The 21876-nt window shown below is 43.3% G+C and overlaps 1 protein-coding gene and 2 long non-coding RNA genes across 11 annotated transcripts in view; 2 read left to right on the top strand and 1 right to left on the bottom strand.

Annotated features, from left to right (window-relative positions):
* The first annotated feature begins 373 nt into the window (after window positions 1–373).
* LOC114148199 (uncharacterized) lies at window positions 374–1168 on the top strand. The gene is made up of 2 exons (XR_003596236.1): window positions 374–473; window positions 892–1168. It is a non-coding gene; the product is annotated as an uncharacterized LOC114148199 (long non-coding RNA).
* LOC114148198 (uncharacterized) lies at window positions 487–17905 on the bottom strand. Its single transcript, XR_003596235.1, has 5 exons — window positions 17839–17905; window positions 14401–14583; window positions 9896–10088; window positions 2776–2929; window positions 487–2616 (listed from the first exon to the last, which is right to left on the bottom strand). It is a non-coding gene; the product is annotated as an uncharacterized LOC114148198 (long non-coding RNA).
* Window positions 17906–19321: 1416 nt separating this feature from the next.
* The window catches only part of mlphb (melanophilin b), a 31420-nt gene continuing 28865 nt past the window's right edge, over window positions 19322–21876 (top strand). For 7 of the 9 annotated variants that reach the window (XR_003596234.1, XR_003596233.1, XM_028023277.1 and 4 more), the window contains exons 1-2: window positions 19322–19444; window positions 19890–20042. The gene's annotated coding sequence lies outside the window, so the exon portion shown is untranslated. Of the gene's footprint in view, window positions 19445–19575; window positions 20043–21876 lie in introns of those variants that run through there. The other 2 variants (XM_028023275.1, XM_028023276.1) reach the window with 2 other exon arrangements.

The raw sequence follows: 21876 nt of genomic DNA, 5'->3' as shown, positions 1-21876 counted from the left end.
ACTATAAGCGCCTCACTACAAGCCGCTGGTCTCTCCGCCGCGCCGGGTTTTCCTCAAGGGCCCAGCAGAGGGCAGCATCCTAATAATCTGCTGTTAAAGACGCGGCCCTCCGTCTCCAACGCCGAACCATGGATTCGTTCACGCCGAGTTTACGGCAGCGGCTCTTTTTCCCTCCTGTCCTGCCACATCGATAACCTTCAACTTAAAAGCTGCATCATATGAACGTCTTCCTGTTGTTTCCATGGTGAAAGGAAATGAGTTTGAATACATTTCTCCGTCATTCCTGCTGCTAGCATGAGCTTGTTCTAAATGAAAAGCAGCGCTTTCTTCTTTGATTTCTAATTTTGACTTCCAATGATTCACTTCCTGCTGCAGAGCCCCCTGGTGGTGGAAGAAAAATCCACAGGAAAGCTACAAACCGCCTGGTTCAAAACGTGGGGAAAAAAGTAGCGGCTCATAGTCCAGAAAATACGGTAATCATTTTTCTTCTTGTGAAGAAGTCCAGGTTTAAACTTCAAATAACAAAGTAAAAATCTTTAGAAAGCCGTTTATTTTAGGGAAAAACAGAGCAAGCAAACATTTTTCAGTTTTTTGTCTTAAAGTGATACTAATATGTAGAAACAGGCACCTTCAGAAAACAATACATTAAAATGCCTCTTTTAGGTGAAAACAGATTTTAACGTCACATTTCCTCCTGATTATTATTTATTTTATGTACTGAGATAATTGGGATGAGATCGATAAATTAAATGTTGGGATGGAGTCGCTGCCGTTCTCGTTTTGATGTCTCAGAAATCATTTCACCCGTCATGACCGTCCGTCGCTAAATGTTTTTATTTTCACTAAAATCCCTGAGTGAACTTTGGTTTCCAATTTTAATAATGTAAACAGGAAGAAGAACGAAGATTCATCATAAAGCCGAAGCTTCCAGCTTCAGATTTACTGATTCTGGATCGAGACGAATCGTCACCTCTGAGCTTCCAGAGATTCAACTTCCTGCCTAGTCAAAGGCCTGTGAACCAGCCACAGATCCAGTGAGGAAGAGGAGGATGAAGGCTGCCTCTTCATTTCCTGCGGCGGTGAAACCATCTGGACGTTCAGACGCTGGAAGCAGCAGCTGAATACGAAGTGAAGCTGCAGCTCAGGAAACGCTGCCTGAGATTTTCTGTTTATGTTCTGAATAAAACATTTTATAACATTTATAAACTTTCTAAATTCAGAAGGCAGAAGCAGGTTGTAGCAAAACGTTGTTAATCTGGACACAAACCAGGGGAATAATAATAAATATCACACTTTAAATATCCTCAGAAGGTCATAAATAGCTTCAGTTTCAGGTTAATTTGTCAAATTTCTGAAAAATAAAATCAGGTTCTGATGAAGTTCTTCTGCAGCACGGTTTGGGTCCAAACCGCCTCCAGGACCTGTTCTGGTTCTCTGACTGGAGCAGAGATGATTTCTGTGATGAGAACTCCTGATGCCTGGGATCTCCGCCTCCACAGAAACGTCCTGGTTCTGGTCCGGTCCGGTGTGGTCGGTTCCCCTCCGGAGGACCGGACTTCCTCTCACATCTGCCCAGAACCAGACAGTCGGAACCAAACGTCCGCCAACGATCCAGGAACAGTCTGGGGTCACCAACGTCCTTATCCGCTCTGATGCTACTGACCTGATCAATGATTGGCCGGCAGAAACTGAACAACCGGCGCTGGCCAATGAGAAGGACGCTAATGACTAGCATTAGCATTGGATAGGCTAATGACTAGCAAACCAAGGAAGGCATGCTGGATTGCCTACTTACTCTGCTGACTATTAGCATAGACATGCTAGCTTTATATTTGGATAACCTAGCATTAGCACTGCCTGGGCTAATGTTAGCCTTGAACAGGCTAACAACTAGCATGTCTAGTCTGGCCTGTCGTAACTGACTTTTTTTCTTTATTCAACACTAAAAGCAGAATATTTTAACCTGGTTTGTTTTTTGTGGAACATGCTAATAACATTCTGTATTGAACTTTCACTGATCAAATAAACGTTTCATCAATCACAAGCTAGGCTATAAATATTCTGTTTTTAGTGTAGAATAATATAATAGTTTATGTTTGAGGAGTCTGAGAGTTGAAGTTTGTAAACTGGAACAGTTAAAGATAATTGGTTGTGATCATAATCACAATAAATGAGTAGAAATTAATTTTTCATAACTTAAGGTTGTGAAACATTATTTTCCCAATCAGAAGCCAACTTCAGCTCCGTTTTATACATCATGTTTATGCTTCGTGTCACGTTGGATTACAGTAAACTGTCATCAAGGCAGCTGATATGTGATGTTACAGATTCTGCATATCAATGATAAATGTGTTTTGTTTCTAACATTACCATAACCAATGCTAATGCTAGCCTATCTGTGCTAATGGACAGTGGAGGAAATAGGCGATCCATTGGTTTACCAACCAAGGCATGCTAGCATAGCCTACCCAAAGCTAATGCTAGCTAGTAGCGTTCTTCTCATTTTCCAGAGCTGGTTGGTCTCCTCAGTCAGATCAGTAGCTAGCTTCAGTGGATATAACATCCTGGAGAAACGAAGTGGCCGACTGGACAGGAGTCTGAATTTTGGTGCTGAAACTGTAAAATAAAAATAACAATAAATCGTCTCAGAGATCAGGAAATGTTGACATGATCACAGAAAACCTGAGATCATGTCAGGAGACGGGAGATGAAAATGCAATACTGAATCAGTGAAGGAGCTACAGTCTCTGCTCAGGTGTTCCCCCTCTGGGTCACCTGGTTTCCAGAGCAACAGTTGATGGCTTCCTCCGTTAGCTGTCCTGAAGGTGCTGAACCCCCAGCAGATCTTCTCTGTGTTAACTGGGTCAGAACCGGCCGGACTTTTTCACCGGCTGGCTGTGAGCTGTTGGAGGTTGCTACGGGACGTTCCCTGAAACAAGAAGAAACTGTTTTTACAGCCTGTTTCCTCTCCAGGGATAAACTCTGGAAGCTGTTTCTGTTTCTCCTTCATCGGCTGCTTGGAGGCAGTTTGTGGTCCGAACGGCGATTTATTTGTTCCTCCCTCCTCATCCTGATCAAAGCCAGCGGTTCCACTTCTAAGGATCTTTACAGATAAACACTGAAAATGTGATCATTACACGTGTAGGAGGCAGAAGTACAGACGGCTTTTATGTTGCAGTGGGAGGTTCCACCAGAACCAGCAGAACCCAAACGGCTCCGGATCCACCTGGATGATCCAACACATCCATCAGCTCAGCAGGAATCTGGTAGAGAGGAACATGGAGGCTCCAGGGTGTTAGCCAGGCCCGGTGGCATTGGGGGGCATTGCCCACCCACAGAGTCAGCCGAGCCCCCCTGGACTGGAAGCTGTTTGCTGTTTTCACCTCAGAGTGGCCAAATCTGTTCTTCCTATATCTGTGTCCTCTGTCACTGTCTTCAGCAGTTTAAACTCTTTAATCCGTTGTTAACACGTCGTAACCCGTTTTTCCGAGCCACCTTTAAACGCAAAATGAGCGCTACGACACTCACGCTGAGTTTACACCTGTGGGCAGAAGGAGACCTGCTGCTGGGCAGAGCAGCTCAGGTTTGTTAGAATCATGGCAGCAAACCAGAAAAACGCAAAGAACTTGGCAGTTTTCCCCCAAACTAACAGAGCGAGTTCAGTAAGGGTGTTGGATACAGCTAATGTTAGCTAAAAGATGACTAGATAACTAGCTAATGTTAGCTAAAATAGGACTAGCTAATGTTAGCTAAAAGATGACTAGATAACTAGCTAATGTTAGCTAAAATAGGACTAGCTAATGTTAGCTAAAATAGGACTAGCTAATGTTAGCTAAAAGATGACTAGATAACTAGCTAATGTTAGCTAAAATAGGACTAGCTAATGTTAGCTAAAAGATGACTAGATAACTAGCTAATGTTAGCTAAAATAGGACTAGCTAATGTTAGCTAAAATAGGACTAGCTAATGTTAGCTAAAAGATGACTAGATAACTGGCTAATGTTAGCTAAAATAGGACTAGCTAATGTTAGCTAAACGATGACTAGATAACTAGCTAATGTTAGCTAAAATAGGACTAGCTAATGTTAGCTAAAATAGGACTAGCTAATGTTAGCTAAAAGATGACTAGATAACTAGCTAATGTTAGCTAAAATGGGACTAGCTAATGTTAGCTAAAAGATGACTAGATAACTAGCTAATGTTAGCTAAAATAGGACTAGCTAATGTTAGCTAAACGATGACTAGATAACTAGTTAATGTTAGCTAAAATAGGACTAGCTAATGTTAGCTAAAAGATGACTAGATAACTAGCTAATGTTAGCTAAAAGATGACTAGCTAATGTTAGCTAAAAGAGGACTAGCTAATGTTAGCTAAAAGATGACTTGCTAATGTTAGCTAAAAGCAGGCTAGCTAATGTTAGCTAAAAGATGACTAGATAACTAGCTAATGTTAGCTAAAAGATGACTAGCTAATGTTAGCTAAAAGAGGACTAGCTAATGTTAGCTAAAAGATGACTTGCTAATGTTAGCTAAAAGCAGACTAGCTAATGTTAGCTAAAAGAGGACTAGCTAATGTTAGCTAAAAGATGACTAGATAACTAGCTAATGTTAGCTAAAATAGGACTAGCTAATGTTAGCTAAAAGATGACTAGATAACTAGCTAATGTTAGCTAAAATAGGACTAGCTAATGTTAGCTAAAATAGGACTAGCTAATGTTAGCTAAAAGATGACTAGATAACTAGCTAATGTTAGCTAAAATAGGACTAGCTAATGTTAGCTAAAAGATGACTAGATAACTAGCTAATGTTAGCTAAAATAGGACTAGCTAATGTTAGCTAAAATAGGACTAGCTAATGTTAGCTAAAAGATGACTAGATAACTAGCTAATGTTAGCTAAAATGGGACTAGCTAATGTTAGCTAAAAGATGACTAGATAACTAGCTAATGTTAGCTAAAATAGGACTAGCTAATGTTAGCTAAACGATGACTAGATAACTAGTTAATGTTAGCTAAAATAGGACTAGCTAATGTTAGCTAAAAGATGACTAGATAACTAGCTAATGTTAGCTAAAAGATGACTAGCTAATGTTAGCTAAAAGAGGACTAGCTAATGTTAGCTAAAAGATGACTTGCTAATGTTAGCTAAAAGCAGGCTAGCTAATGTTAGCTAAAAGATGACTAGATAACTAGCTAATGTTAGCTAAAAGATGACTAGCTAATGTTAGCTAAAAGAGGACTAGCTAATGTTAGCTAAAAGATGACTTGCTAATGTTAGCTAAAAGCAGACTAGCTAATGTTAGCTAAAAGAGGACTAGCTAATGTTAGCTAAAAGATGACTAGATAACTAGCTAATGTTAGCTAAAAGATGACTAGATAACTAACTAATGTTAGCTAAAAGATGACTAGCTAATGATAGCTAAAAGAGGACTAGCTAATGTTAGCTAAAAGATGACTTGCTAATGTTAGCTAAAAGCAGACTAGCTAATGTTAGCTAAAAGAGGACTAGCTAATACCAATACAGCACCTTAAGCTTGTTAACTAGTAGCCTGTAGGCTACTGATGTTGTTGTCTACATTCAGCTACGTAGATTCATTTTGTTAAACTCATCTGGAGCCGGGCCTGTTGTTAGCACAACGCCAGGACAGACAGACTGCTGGGAAGGGTCAAAGGTCACCTCAAGACTACATGAAGTCCTTATCCTTAAGATAATAATGAAATAATTTAAAAAATAAAACTAATTAAAATAAATCTTTAAAAACATTTTAAAATTGTTTTTGCTTAAAATGAAGAAATATAAATAAAATACATAGAATTGAAAAATACTAATTAAAAGATAAAAGTGAAGATTATTCCCAAGTGCAAAACATGTTGGACGTCTGATCAGCTCAGAGCTCCATCTCAGTCTCTACAGGTCAAAGGTCATGACCCTGAACCAGTATGGCTGAGAGTCTGTTCTGTCTAGAAACAAGATGGCTGCCGGGCTGAGGTTAGAGGTTATCATGGGGTGTACTTAGTTTTCCTCTTTCTGTGAAAACATTCCAGTTTTACTTGTTGGAAACAGAAATGAGGAGCAGATGATCGCAGCAGCGAAGAAACGTTGGCTTATAAAATCTGTTTGCCAGCTGCGGTTCGTCCCAGAAATCCTTTGGTTTCCCTCCACAGTCCGGTTCTGACGGGCCGCTCCGTACCTGGACCTCCACCTGGACCCGGTTCCAGCCCGCCGGACCCAACGTGACGTTCCAACATCGACACGCTCAGTCATAAAGAGAAGAACCAAAATCTGCAGAAAACCTCAGAAATGCTGGCAGGCGTTAAATGAAAACATCAAAGCTCGGGCAGAGGTTGTTTGTTCCTCCTGCGGTTCTGTTCGGCCCAACCCGAACTGCGTGATGTCATCAGCTTATTGTCAGAGACGTCAGCCTGCAGATTTAACCCGAAGACAAGAACAAAACTCTCAGTAATGAATGATTTGATTGATTATAGATCAGGATCACCAATCTGGACACATTGTGCTTTGAAATCCTTTTTCCCTCTAAATCCTCCAGTTGTGGTCTAGTCAAAGCTGACCTTCCATGTTTTGGTTTGATCTCAGGCTCCTCTTTGACCTTTGACCTCAGCCGTATCTGAGAGCAACTCGTTTTGGTGCCGTGTCTTTAAATGCAAATGAGACACTTCAGACTCCGCCCCCTCCAGGTCACAGAGCGTTTCAATCCCGGTCGGCCATTTTTGTAGTTTGTTAGCAGAGCCATGACAATGTAGCGGCACAGAAACGTTTTACTGATTAAAACGTTTGTAGCTGGAGCTTCCAGGCGGACATGTTGGAGCCACAACACGACTGAACACGTCCGGTAAACGAAGCCGGTGAGAATGCTGCAGCGTTCGGCCAAGAAGCAAAGTCCACTTTTCCCCACTGATGTCAGAACATTTACAACTAAATCTGGACTTTAACTACAAAAAATCATTAAAAATGGTGCATTCACAAAGCCGGTCAGCTGGAGATCTGTGACCTTGTTTAGCATTTCTGCAGCAAAAACCGTAATGCAACAGTTCAAAACTAATATGGAATACTTAACCGGTTGGAAAACATGAAAAAACAGAAAATAAAACTTTCTACTCAGCATCAGGAGAAACTAGTTTTTTATTTTCTGCTCTCCCAGAGACTCCAGGCTCCCAGCCAGATGGACTTAAGAGACGAAAAGTTTATTTTTCCTGACTTGTTGCCTTTTAAAAGTCAAGTTTGAACTTTATACTCATTCGCAGGCGAACACTGCAGGAGACGATGCACTGCTGCATCCTGGCCGGGTCCAACCAGAACCAGAACAGGTGAGAGACAGAGCAGCATGATGAGGAACCATGAGGTGAAGGAGACGCTGCCGGAACCGCGGCTCTGATAACGTGATATTATTTATAGACAGATCATCAGTCAGTGTGAGACAATAAACCCAATTAAAGCCGAGTTCATTCACACTCGGTTCTGGATCAGGTTCTGAATCCAGCTGAAACAAATCAGAGGAAGTTTCTGAGACTCTGACGGACGTGAGGCGGTTCTGGTCCAAACCGTCCAGACTGACCCTGAACTCCGCCAGAGACGGAGTCTTCATCCAGCGAACCGGGCCTGGAAGGCCGCTCAGCGAAGAAGAAGCCAGTGGAACCGTTTGGACGTAATGACCGTCATACATCTGGAAGACGATTGGACCATCCTAACTGAAGAGTGGTGGTGGCAGCATGATATTGTGGGGCTGTTTTACTGCAGGAGGAACCGGTCCGCTTCAGAATCCTGATGGAATCCAGAGGAAAGAGGATTATGTGGAAACACTGAAGCAACATCGGAAGAAATCATGAGGAAGTTAAAACTCCAGAAAGACGATGAGCTTCACATCCAGAGGTTCTACAAACCCGACCCGGTTCTACCGGTTCTGTCAGGAGGAATGAACCAGAACTCCAGCAAATTACAGGGAGAAAGGTCAGGAAGAAAACCCAGAACATCTGACCCAAATCAGACAGTTTAAGACAATCATCCAAAGGTATGTAAACTTCTGAATTCAGAGAAACTCAACTGAAAATGTTCTTCCTGATTTTTCTGACTTTGAGCGAATAGAAATAATCTGAAGCCAGAGAAGTTTGGTTCTGATTGAACACAGAGCAAATGGGTTTTTTACAGGGTGTATGTAAACTTGTGGTTCCTCAGATGTTTCTGGGTGAAGGATCGTCAGTCTGAGCCGGGCTCTGCAGCGGAGTTTGCTTTTTAACGAGGCTCTTCGGGGGAATCGGCCGGGCTCTGCGGCCCGTCACGTGGTGAACACATATTTCCAGAACCGCTCTGGTTTGGAAACCGGTCCGTTCCCTGGCTTGTTTTTTCCCATGGCCGGCCGATGAAGGCTGCTGCTCCTCTTCCTACATGGAAACAAGCGACCACACCTTCGCCTCGCCCACTGCGACTCACACAGGAACACTTCTTCTCTGATTTAACAACAGTAAAGCGCAATGTGACTGAAATACGGTTTGTACCAGCGTCGGCCATAACCGTCCGTCTGGCTCCCGTTCAGGGTGAGAGACAGGAAGTCTCTCCAGCTCCTGATGCATCACGTCTCCCTCTGGTTCTGCCAGCTGCAGCCACACAGAACCGCCCCCCCGCTCCTCGGCTTGCTTTCTGACTCACCAACGTTCCTGAACAATGGCCGCCATTGAAGGCTCTTTAACGGACAGCCTGCGTCTATTAGCCGGCAGCCATGGCGACGCCACAGCAACTCGGACATGCCGACGGTAGATTCATGCCAACATGGCGCTGAGATGGAAACGATGGCGCATGGTGGTCCAAACATGAAGGAGAAGAACAGGAAGTTTCCGAGTAAAACGCCGCTGAACATCAACTCAACGCTACTCGACCTCTGACCTCCAAAACTGCTCCAAAAGCAGGAAGCAGACTACAGAGCAGGGCATTCTGGGCAAATACAACCAAAGCTAACATGTTAGCCTAATGCTGGCAGCAGAAATGGCTCCTGGTCTTTAGCCAAAGACTAAAGAGAAATCCTCCAACACTAAAATCTGACGCCTCCATCTTGTTTCCATCTGGTGAAGAAGGAAGTTGCTCTCAGTGTCTTCAGAGGTTTTTGTGTCGTTTCCTTCAGTGGTTCTTGGTGCAGCGCCCCCACAGGCCAGGAGGGGAACAGGTTGGTTTGACTCAGAGCCACAGCAGCTGGAGGTGGAGCAGATGATGGAGTTCTGGTTCCAGTAGAACCAGGTTGACCGGACCATCAGGAGGAACAGGACTTCAGCTGGATCATGGTGGGGCCCTGGGCCCCGGGGGGCCTCTGGCAGGGTGGTGACTTTATGCCCTGCTTTGCTAAGTAGCGTAGTCCAACCAGATCTCTCTGGATGGCTGAATCAGTTTCACATCTATTTGTTGAGTGAAATAAACACAAATGAAACATCTGAGGAACAAAAACGTTTTACTGCTGCAGCTTTCACTGTCTGAGCGGCAGCCATATTGGATTTTGAGCTTGTTGATGGTCAGATGTGACTTCCTAAATCAGATTTCAGGAATCGCTCCAGCTCACTTTTCAAACATGCAAGTTGAAAATTTCACCTTTGAAATGATGAATAAAAGAACCAGACCTTCAAAATAAAACAGGAACAGAAAGTGGAGCTGAATGAAAACCCTGCAACAGTAACGCCAAGCGGTGAAACGTGAAGCTGTGAGTGGAGCGGTGGATGATTTAGAGGTAGGGAGTTTAGCTCTGCAGCTGCCTGGAAGATGTTTATGAGCTGACTCACCCAGAGCGTTGACTTTTCCATCCTGCTCTCAGAGCCGTGTTTACCTTGAGAACATATAATTTCCATGATTTGGTAGAAATGAGTAAGCGTGTTTCACATCTGCGAGTAATTTCTGCTCACCAGGCGAACAGTCCTGCTGCGTTCAGAGCCAGCGCGGCGTCACGCAGAGGAGGCAGGAAGTCAGATTACAGGACGGAGCGGCGAGCCGCGATCCTGGACAACATGTCAGCGCTCTGAGTCGCTGCTGATGCTTCATGAGCTGAGGAAGGTGACCTTTAACCTCCACTGGTCTGCAGCAGGAGAACTAGTGGAGCTGCAATTAAACACAGATCAACAAAATCAGCAACATCTTCAATTCAAAAGCCCCTTTGCTGCTAAATTACTGAATGAACAGATATTTGAGCTGAACAACAAAAATATTTCTAGTTTTTAATCTGTTTCAATCTGTAGTTTCTTCATCAGGATGCAGCAAAATCTTTTTCTATCCATTCATCTTTCCAAATTTTCACGAAACCCTGATTATTCATAGAGCTTCTTTAGAGAAGAAGACGCTAACATTAGCATTAGCTGCTACTGTGGATGCTAACATTATCATTAGCAGCCACTGTGGGCGCTGATGTTAGCATTAGCTGCTACTGTGGATGCTGACATTAGCATTAGCTGCTACTGTGGATGCTGACATTAGCATTAGCTGCTACATGGTTAAAACTGTCAGACTGACTCCACATGGGCTTTTTACAAGTTTTATTTATGAACTTATTTTACTTCTTGGTGGTTTCTGGGACGTCTCCGTCTCCGTCCCTGACATGTCAGACTCTCTGAGAATCACTGAAGCTCTTAGTTTCTTCTTCATGGTTTAGTTGAATGGGTAGGCGTGTTAAACAAGTAAAACTGTGGCTAGTTGGTAGATGAGACTTTAACCACTCAAAACAATTTAAGACAATAAAACGGGACAGAAACATTTTATGTTCCTAACATTCAGTCCTGCTAGCAGCAAAGATTTTTCCTGTAATGATGTCGATGGAGCTGCTTTAGTCTCAGGGTTCTGAGTACGAACCCTGGTGGTTCTGGTGATTTGGTGGCAGTGAAACCTTTAAAATGCCTATTGGTGGGAGTCTGATGTGTTTATAGAAAGAGTCTGATGTTATGAAGACATAGAATATAAAATGAAACCGAAGTTTCCAGATGGTTTCTGTTTCACATTAAAACACAAAATCTTTGACAGAATCTATTTTTTCCTGATCTGTACAGAACGGATCAGCTTTCCTCTGTAAGCTCTTTGTCTTCTGTTCCAAACATCTTACAGTAAAAACTGCATTAATGGCCAGATGTGTTTCACAGCTGTTGGTTTCCCAGTAAAACGGGGGATTCCCATAACAGAGCTGCTGCTGCAGTAAAAACCGAACCAGAACCAGAGCAGAACCGGTTCTGGTTCTGCTCTGGTTCTGCAGGGAGGAGTCAGATCAGGACAGTAAAGATTTGCTCTGATTGGTGACTAAAAAACACTTGAGAAGCATTTCAGAGTCACATCCTGAGGATTAAAGCTCCTCATAGTGAGAGCATTAAACTGCAGAGTGTGTTTATTCTGCATCAGGGGCCCAAAGTGGGTCCTGGAGGCCCGGAGTCCTGCAGGTTCTAGTTCTGTCCCCGGTACCAACAACCTTTTCAGCAGGTCAACGTTCTTGTTAGGCCTCTAACGAGCCGTCATTGGATCCAGGTGAGTTAAACCAGGGAGAGACTAAAACATGCAGGACGCCGGAACCTCAGGGGCCTCAGGGGCCTCAGGGACCTCAGGGGCCTCAGGGACCTCAGGGGCCTCAGGGACCTCAGGGGCCTCAGGGACCTCTGACCTACATGCTCTCTACATTTCTGCTTGTTTTTGGATCAATTCACGCTTGCACTGTAAAAAAACCTATCTGAACATCCAACATGCATCCAACATGCATCCAACATCCATCCAACATCCATCCAACATCCATCCAACATCCATCCAACATGCATCCAACATCCATCCAACATGCATCCAACATGCATCCAACATGCATCCAACATCCATCCAACATGCATCCAACATGCATCCAACATGCATCCAACATCCATCCAACATCCATCCAACATGGATGATTGCTGGTGACACACTGAGTCGGTCCATCTGCCTGAGAAAAACTGTAAAATGTCCTTAACTCCAATAAGGTGGAAGAAAACAAAATAAATGTTGCTAACATCAACTGTACTCTTTGAATTTTTATCTCTTTTAACGCCACCTTTAGTTTCTTTTAATCAGGAGATTTGAATATTATTCATTTTATTTTAATTTTGAGACGTCATTTTTCCTCCGTTCCACCTGAATTACATCTGACGTCATTCAGAGATCACCCTCCTGATTCTTTTTTTTTTCAATCAAAATCTCGGTTTTTGGGGTATTTTTTGGCAGTGTTGTATAGTAACGAAGTAAAAATACTTCACTACTTTACTTAAGTATATTTTGGAGTACTTCATACTTTCCTGGAGTATGAAAATTTTTGATGACTTTCACTTTTACTTCACTATATTTCCGAACTTAATTGCGTACTTTTACTCCGATACATTTTCAATGTGTGGTTTAGTTACTCGTTACAAAAAAGCGAGAGAGAGAAACAAAGTGTTTTGACCCCACCTACTGATTAGCAAGTAGCAAGTAGGCTACCGAACAAAGTCCGTAGCCTAGCCCAAAGAACTTGCCTGGGCTTGTTCATTACCACCAATAGGATACACCTTCTTCTTCTTCTTTTCTATTATGGCGGATCACAAGCAACTTTAAGGTGCATACCGCCACCTACTGTACATGAGTGTGTAGCAGCATTACTTCACATCTATTAAATTCTATTTTTTAATTTTGTATTCTTAAGATAAATAAACAATGCTTTCCTTAATTTGTGAATATCTGTTATGTTTCCTTCATTTCCTAATATACCTTTAAGATTCCATTCATGCCCCATATTTCTAACTATTCTCTTTAATTCTTCCCTTTCGAGTTCATTTGACTTACATTTCATCAATATGTGTTCTACATTTTCTTTCTCTCCACATCTCTCACATTTATCATTATTTTTCCTCCCTATTGTATAAAGCATGTCATTTAAGTAGGTATGACCTACTCTTAATCTACTAATTATTATTTCTTCTCTTCTGTTTCTTTCATTAATGCTTCGAATTTGAACTGACTTTTGTACTTCATATAATCTTCTTCCTTTCTTATCTTCATTCCACATTTTTTGCCATTTCTTGATTTCTTTACTTTTAATTAGGATACACCTGTTTCACTTCTCCCATTAAACACAAAGCAAGTCTCGCAATCAGTAGCAGCCACATGGAAATTCTATCTTACAAAAACTCCCCGTCCCACTTGAAGAAACACATCGAGGTAACTTCTTATGAAATGGTTATAATCCTCCTGTTTCAGTAACTATAGCTTGGTCACTAGACACTACTGTATTGTGAAACGTTGACCATAAATGAACTTTGTTTGGCATTGTTTCAGTTCCATACGTGGTGTATTTAGCTTAGGCCTAATGTTGACTGTAGCAGGCTACCTAGACTCCTCTGTTCAAGGGGGGACAGAAGCCATAGCGATAGCAATTTAGACTAAATTTAACGAATATAGGAAAGGCATGCAAGTTCAAAACCAGGTTTACAGATGCCAATAAGCTGCATTTCCCTCCCAATTCTTTTTTTCTTTTGCATAATGACCAGTTGTGTGCACCAGCTACTGACTGTAGCATTGACTGATTCACTGATTTGTGAAGTAGAGTAATCGTAACAGCTCTTTTTCTTCATGTTGGCCGCATTTTCTGTACTATTTATTTTTCTCATTTTCAGCACTGACCTTACTTGAAGGGAAAACTTAAGGCTTACAAAAACTTTGTATTTTCTGTCCTGGAGGGTTTACTAAGAAGCTGGTTCAGTTGTAAAGCAGGTTAAGTTAACCTTGTGCTATAGGTAAAGCACCTAATTTTCTTAACTAAATGATGCCTGCAGGTATATCTATTAGCAGGTTTAATTTTGCCTACACTTGGTTGGGTACATTATTTTAAGTGTATTTGACAAGTTTACCAAAATATAAAAAATGTCATTCAAACTGCATTTGCTTTGTTTTACTTTTTACTTGTACTTTTCATTACATTACTTGAGTACATCCATTTTTACAGTACTTTCCATACTTAAGTACAAGAAGTTTCAGATACTTTAAGATTTTTACTCAAGTAACATTTCAGTCAGTGACTTGGACTTTTACCAAAGTCATATTTTGGAGAGGTACTTATACTTTTACTTGACTCTGAGATTTCAGTACTTTATACAACACTGTTTTTTGGCTTTAGAAAAATTACCTAGATAATTTGCAATCTTTTTCCTCATTAAATCCTGTCAAAATTCTAAATAAAGAAGGAAAAAATAACCATCAAACAGACTGGACGCAAATATTTTTATTCTTTAAAGAACTTAAATACGTTCCCATCGATCACAGAGGATTTTACAGGAACTCAGGAGTTAGCTTCGCTTAAGCTCAGTGGTTTTCACCATTTTTGCAGAAAATGTACAATAAGCTCTGATGTTCATCCATGAGTATTAATGTTTACACCACCCACCGTCTCCATGGCAGTGCGCCTGAATCCAGCTAACATCCATCCAGGTGACAATATTTTTGTTTGGGTTTGTTCATAAAGCTTCATCCAACATGCTGAGCGAAACCCTGACGTCAGTCGCTGAAGCCACCATGGCTTGGTCCAGCAGTGGTTGCCATGGAGACCGGACACAGACTGAAGGAGAGTCTGTTAAACGAGCAATCAGGGTGAGAATGGATAGGGAGAGAAGCAGAGGAAAAGACCGAGAGCTGGAGAGAAAACAATCCAGGAAAACTTCGTCCAGAACATTTAGTTTTTATTACTACTTAGAAATTGTGGAGCACTTATTACTTTTACAAAACTGGAACATACTTAGAAAGTCCAGACGATACCTACTCACTTTAACTTTAGCTATCCATAACAGGGATTAGAACAAATTTACAATCCAGAAAAATTACCTAGCAACTCAGAACAGGAATTATCAACATTATTATTGTCTTTCTTCTTTTGCTCTTTTTTTGGTTTATTTTTGTTTGAATTTCCTTTTTAATTCATGTAAGCCACTTTGAATTGCCTTGTTGCTGAAGTTTGTTATATAAATAAAATAACTTTTTGTCTGCAGATGTTCCCGCTGCAGTTTGGTCAACGTCAGAAGAAGAATCTGCTTCATTCCCTCCAGATCAGAAAAACTCGTTTCAGTTCTGCATGTAGAACCTGATTACACCATGTTACCGCAAAGAACTCTGGGAAAATTACACAGTGATACTGCAGACTGGCAAAGCAGTCTGGGAAACTTCTGGCTCTCTGTAGTTTAAATTCCAGGTGAACTGGTGAAGCTAACCAGGCGCTGCTCTTGGCTTATTTTGGGAATTTTACACCAATTTAACAGTAAAATACAGAAGCTGTTGAGTAATCTTACTAATATTTTCACACATAAACAGTTTATCCAGCAGAGCAACATCGCCAACCAGGTCAGTCATTGTTTTTGGTAAAAAAAATTTCCACATGCTAAACAAATTTCTGGCAGGTGAAACAACATGAAACGAATAAAAACAACACGTCTACGGCTGACTGTGAAATTAAATTATGTTCAAAATGACTGAATTCTTTGACTGGACAGAGGATTTGCATGGTGGTGCAGCTGGTCGCTGAGTTTCTGCAGATAGGCGGCGTCCAGCGCCGTAACTGTGGTCTCTGAAGTGAGGAGGTTCATTTTTCAGAAGTTTGGGTGATTTATCGCCTCCACTCTCTTTCAGAACTAAAAACACAGAATCACTAACAGCTACAGTCCAGGAGGCTCTGCTAGCTAAGCTAACCCAATGAAACCTAAAGTCCAGCTGCCAAACTGAGCTGGAGTGGAAACGATTAAACATCATTAAATGTGAAACAGCAACATGAAGCATTCAGTAAAACAGCGTATGCTAACCGTTACTGAGCACAAAGACCACAGAGAGGAGACACAAAATTCAGTTTAATAGCATGAAAAGCTAACACTGCAGCCCTCTGCTAAGCTAACACTGCAGCCCTCTGCTAAGCTAACACTGCAGCCCTCTGCTAAGCTAACACTGCTGCCCTCTGCTAAGCTAACACTGCAGCCCTCTGCTAAGCTAACACTGCAGCCCTCTGCTAAGCTAACACTGCAGCCCTCTGCTAAGCTAACACTGCAGCCCTCTGCTAAGCTAACACTGCTGCCCTCTGCTAAGCTAACACTGCAGCCCTCTGCTAAGCTAACACTGCAGCCCTCTGCTAAGCTAACACTGCTGCCCTCTGCTAAGCTAACACTGCTGCCCTCTGCTAAGCTAACACTGCAGCCCTCTGCTAAGCTAACACTGCTGTCTTCTGCTAAGCTAACACTGCAGCCCTCTGCTAAGCTAACACTGCAGCCCTCTGCTAAGCTAACACTGCTGTCTTCTGCTAAGCTAACACTGCTGCCCTCTGCTAAGCTAACACTGCAGCCCTCTGCTAAGCTAACACTGCTGCCCTCTGCTAAGCTAACACTGCAGCCCTCTGCTAAGCTAACACTGCTGCCCTCTGCTAAGCTAACACTGCAGCCCTCTGCTAAGCTAACACTGCTGCCCTCTGCTAAGCTAACACTGCAGCCCTCTGCTAAGCTAACACTGCAGCCCTCTGCTAAGCTAACACTGCAGCCCTCTGCTAAGCTAACACTGCAGCCCTCTGCTAAGCTAACACTGCAGCCCTCTGCTAAGCTAACACTGCTGCCCTCTGCTAAGCTAACACTGCTGCCCTCTGCTAAGCTAACACTGCTGTCTTCTGCTAAGCTAACACTGCAGCCCTCTGCTAAGCTAACACTGCAGCCCTCTGCTAAGCTAACACTGCAGCCCTCTGCTAAGCTAACACTGCAGCCCTCTGCTAAGCTAACACTGCTGCCCTCTGCTAAGCTAACACTGCAGCCCTCTGCTAAGCTAACACTGCTGCCCTCTGCTAAGCTAACACTGCAGCCCTCTGCTAAGCTAACACTGCTGTCTTCTGCTAAGCTAACACTGCAGCCCTCTGCTAAGCTAACACTGCAGCCCTCTGCTAAGCTAACACTGCAGCCCTCTGCTAAGCTAACACTGCAGCCCTCTGCTGAGCTAACACTGCTGCCCTCTGCTAAGCTAACACTGCAGCCCTCTGCTAGGCTAACACTCCCAACCTCTCTCTGTTGTGGCAATAGATTTAAAGTGAGGAAAGCAACAGTTTATTAATTAACTACTAATGATTGTAACAACATTAATATTCTTGTTAACTAGCTTAACATGATGTATTGGCTTAGATTAACTGATCATCAGTTAGCTAACCTGCAGAAAGATCATTAGCGTACAGTTAGCTTCGTATGCGGTTAGCTTGGAGAGCCATAGGGCTGTGCCTGTTTTCCGTGAGGGTTCTCTCTGGGTACTCCGGGTTCCTCAGTCCATAAACATGACCGTTACGTTAATTGACCTCCAGATTACCTTTGGTATGAGTGAGTGTGTCATGGTTGTTCTTCCTGTAGCTGTGCTTACTTTGACGATACAGATGTGTAAACTGGAATAACAAAAATAAATTTACTTAATGGAAAAAAGTCAAATTGGAAATAAACGTTAGGATGAGATGGTTTCTTCTGAGTGTATCAAAATTAGTGAGTGAACACTTTTTTGCGTCACACTAGTCATGTGATCAACAGGATGTTGGTCCTGCTGGAAAACATGAAGAAGAGAGTGACAGGAAGTGGCTGGAGGATGATGGCGCCATGTTTTTAATTTAATCACAAGAACAAAGTTATTCACATGTGATTTTAGAAGCTGCTGGTGACATGTAGCCTGCTGTTTCCATGACGACCACATGAGGTTCAGTCGTCATGGCAAAGGACAGAAATCATCAGTAACCTGTTAGCTTGTTAGCACTAACTGGATTATTTTAACTTTGTCATGATTTCTGCCACTGTTACGCTTCACAGGCAGCTGTTAGGAGAAACACGGTTACCTCCAGCTGGTTCTGGTCTGGTACCGGGTTCTGATGTTCTGGTCTGGATCCAGCGGCCCGGTTTCACTGATGTTCCGTTCTGGTTCCAGGTTCTGCTCTGGTACCGGGTTCTGATGTTCTGGTCTTCTTCTTTCCTCCGGCCGTTTGAACCGGTTCTGTTTCTGTAGCTCTATAGATCTGCGCAGATGGAAGTAATAAAGCAAGAACAGAGCGGTTCTGTGTGGGTGAAGGCCTGAAGCGGTTCTGTCCTGGTCTCACGGCCGGAGCTCTGGGAAAACATGAAGCGGATTCCGGAGGAACTGGAGCGCCGCAGCTCTCTGCTGCTCGCTGCTCTTTTATCTGGTTGGATGTTTCTGGCCAGAGGACAGAAAGTTTCTTGTTTTCCGTCATCTGCTGGTTTCGTAAGCGTCCTCAGCTGCTCTGTCGGTTTCAGCCGGGAGTTTTCAGGTTGTAGGATTCAGAATCAGAAACAGATTTCTGTTCAAATTACTGTAAACGTGTTATGTGAAATAAAAAAACAGATTTCATGTGTTTGTGTTTTGTGGACATATTAATTTAGAGATGATCAAACTTTCTCTGCATTTGGGTTTCATGATCTGAACTTTTGTTACAATCAAAACCAAAGTTCTTCAGTGTTGAAACTCAGAAAATCAGTGTTTCCATGGCAACAGCATGTCAGAGTGCTGAAGCTGCAGCCTCTAATGGTCTGAGCGCGAAAACACAAACTCATCACTTCCAGAATCAGTTCATCCACATCTACAGGTCAGGGGCCAAAGGTCACTGTCAGGCAGGTCCACATTAGGACCAAGAGAAAGAAAACTAAAACATCCTCAGGTCAGAAGTGAACATGAGCCGAACATTCAGATCGACGGAGGGCACGACCTCTGACCCTTGACCTAATGGAAGGTCCTAATCGTGACCTATTGACCCTGTCAGTGACATGATGCCATTAACAGAGTTGCTCTCAACCTGGACGGACATCAGAGCTGGTTCTGAAGGTCCAGATGTTGTGGGATCTTCCCCAGAAAAGGTAGTAGCTGCTCCATTGCTAACAAATCAGCAACTTTCTTGTTACATTTAGAAAAATTGCAGACAAAATTATTGGTATCGACCAGAAATCTGCAATCGGTGCAGCTGCAATTTTTACCCCATGAATATTTCAAAGGTTTCCGTCGTTCTGCTCCAGCTTCCATCTGATTTTTGCAGCAAATCCTTTAATTTCCAGCAGAATCAGAAATCAGATGAAATGAATCTTCAGTTTGAAGTTTCTCTGAGCGGTTCTGATGAAGCGGACCCCATCAGGGCCCAGTCAGCAGCAGCCAATCAGCAGCCAGCTCTGCCTGCTTGGGTCCAGTCATGTGACCTGGAGTTTAAATCCAGACTGACGGCGCCGAGCCAACAGAAGCCTCCAGACGACGGCCGACCTCACCTGGCAACACTTCCTGTCCTGCGAGACGCACCGCCTGACCTCCACTGACCTCTACTGACCTCCACTGACCTCCACTGACCTCTACTGACCTCTACTGACCTCCACTGACCTCCACTGACCTCTACTGACCAGAGGAGTTTCTGTCAACAGGTGATCAGAGCAGCAGGAGGAAACCAGGTGAGTCTGCAATACAATGATTCTCCATGTCTCCTCCATGTCTCCTCCGTGTCTCCATGTGTCCTCCGTGTCTCCGTGTCTCCTCCATGTCTCCTCCGTGTCTCCATGTCTCCTCCGTGTCTCCATGTCTCCTCCGTGTCTCCATGTCTCCTCCATGTCTCCTCCGTGTCTCCATGTCTCCTCCGTGTCTCCATGTCTCCTCCGTGTCTCCGTGTCTCCATGTCTCCTCCACCTCAGTGGCTTCACTTTAATCCGTCTCGGTCGGTGGAGCAGCAGCAGTTTTTCCATCAGTGCATCATGTGAGCTGCTTCCTGAGTTTCCTGCAGGATTTCGGCTCCACACTTGATTCCTTTCATCAGTCTGAAACTTGAAGCGTCTCCTGATGTTTCATGTTTTAACTTTCTACTGAATAAATAATAAACTGTTTGCTCTGCTGACCAATCAGAAGCCAGGATGTTCCCACCTGTAAACACGCAGCAGCTCCACCTGAAATCAGATGAGGTTTCTGAGCCTAGCAGGAGTATTATGGGATGCCTGCTGCTTTCTGCCTGCTGAGGAAGAGGAGGAGAGCCTTCATCCTGTCAGATTAGAAAACCACGTGAGTCTGTTTCCCTCTGAGGCCAAAATAACCCAGATTTGATTAAAGTCCTGCAAACTGGACATGGAGACGCCACAGGAAAGTAAGTACACCCCGTCCACCAGGCGGCGCTAGTTCTAAATCTCTCAGCGTCTATGAAAGAGATCTGAGGCATCCTGCAGGAGCAGAGCGTGAAAAAGTAAGTACACCCTCCAGCTGCAGGTGGAGGAGCGCTGGTCCATTCAGGTTCTGCTCAGATTACCGGTCAGGCACACGCCTGGACTTTGACTAGGCCATTGCAGCACCTTGAATCTCTTTGTTTCAGTCGTTCAGATCTGCTGCTCTTTGGACCCGGATCCCAACCCATCACACCTCCACCGCCGTGCTTCACTGCAGTTCTGCTGCTCCTGGTTTCCTCCATCTTGGTCCAAAGTCTCGTCTCTCCACAGGAAATTGTCCCAGAAGTCTTTGCTCTGCTGGCCTCCGTCTGGCAGCCATCTTGTTTCTGACAGAACCTTTCCAGTCAGCTGTGCTGGTTCATTGTCTTGACCTTTGAACTTTGACCTGCTGCCTGCAGAGTCAGAGGAGGACCTCTGACCTTCCTGCTGCAGGTGATCAGCTGATGAAATGTTTTCCTTTCTGATGGACTTCAGATGGTTTACAGATGACCTTTGACCCCTCCCAGGTTCTCTCAGGTGTCTTTCCTTTCTGTTACTCAAAGTCTTGATATTTTTGTTTAGAAACGGTGAAATGCAGTTTCATCTGATCTGGTGACGTTTCAAAATGTTGCCCAGATTTTCCAGCTTGTTTAAATTTGCAGTTTGTTTCTCCGATTTCCTCTCCTGTTCAGTTTTAGGGCCTGTAATGAAGGTCTGAACATTTAAAATGTGTATTGAACGATAAATGAAACGAGTACAAACAGATTGAAGTTATTGATTGATTAATTCAGTGTCATCTCAGCAGGAACTGCTGCTGTCCTGTGAAACAAACAAATGGATCATAGATTTTTATTGGGTCTGTTTGAAATGCACTGAAAGACGTTTGCAGGCTTTGTGTACATGTGGCTAAACTCTGTCTTCCTCTGTTCACGCTAAAAGATTCCCCGGGGACCTGAGCACCTTTTAAAGGTTCCCGAAGATACCATTGTGGAGGGAATAAAACAATAAACTATGCACTTTAGAAGTTTAATGTTAGATTTATATTTATACAAATGTGTTTTTAGAGGTGCTCAAAGATAAACAGTATTTGATAATATATATTATTGTGATGATTTGGTTGTTTTTGTCAAAGTTTGTGTGTATTTGTTGGTGGGTTTGTTAACTGGAGCAGCCATGTTAGCCACATGCTGTTAGCTCCATGTTAGCCACATGCTGTTAGCTCCATGTTAGCCACATGCTGTTAGCTCCGTGTTAGCCACATGCTGTTAGCTCCATGTTAGAAACATGCTGTTAGCACCATGTTAGCCACATGCTGTTAGCTCCATGTTAGCCACATGCCGTTAGCTCTATGTTAGAAACATGCCGTTAGCATCATGTTAGCCACATGCTGTTAGTTCCATGTTAGCCACATGCTGTTAGCTCCATGTTAGCCACATGCTGTTAGCTCCATGTTAGCCACATGCTGTTAGCTCCGTGTTAGCCACATGCTGTTAGCTCCATGTTAGCCCCATGCTGTTAGCTCCATGTTAGCCACATGCTGTTAGCTCCGTGTTAGCCACATGCTGTTAGCTCCGTGTTAGCCACATGCTGTTAGCTCCATGTTAGAAACATGCTGTTAGCACCATGTTAGCCACATGCTGTTAGCACCATGTTAGCCACATGCTGTTAGTTCCATGTTAGCCACATGCTGTTAGCTC

This window comes from Xiphophorus couchianus, chromosome 7, assembly GCF_001444195.1.
Source record: "Xiphophorus couchianus chromosome 7, X_couchianus-1.0, whole genome shotgun sequence".
Taxonomy (NCBI): Eukaryota; Metazoa; Chordata; class Actinopteri; order Cyprinodontiformes; family Poeciliidae; genus Xiphophorus; species Xiphophorus couchianus.
This window is presented reverse-complemented; position numbering and strand designations above follow the sequence as displayed.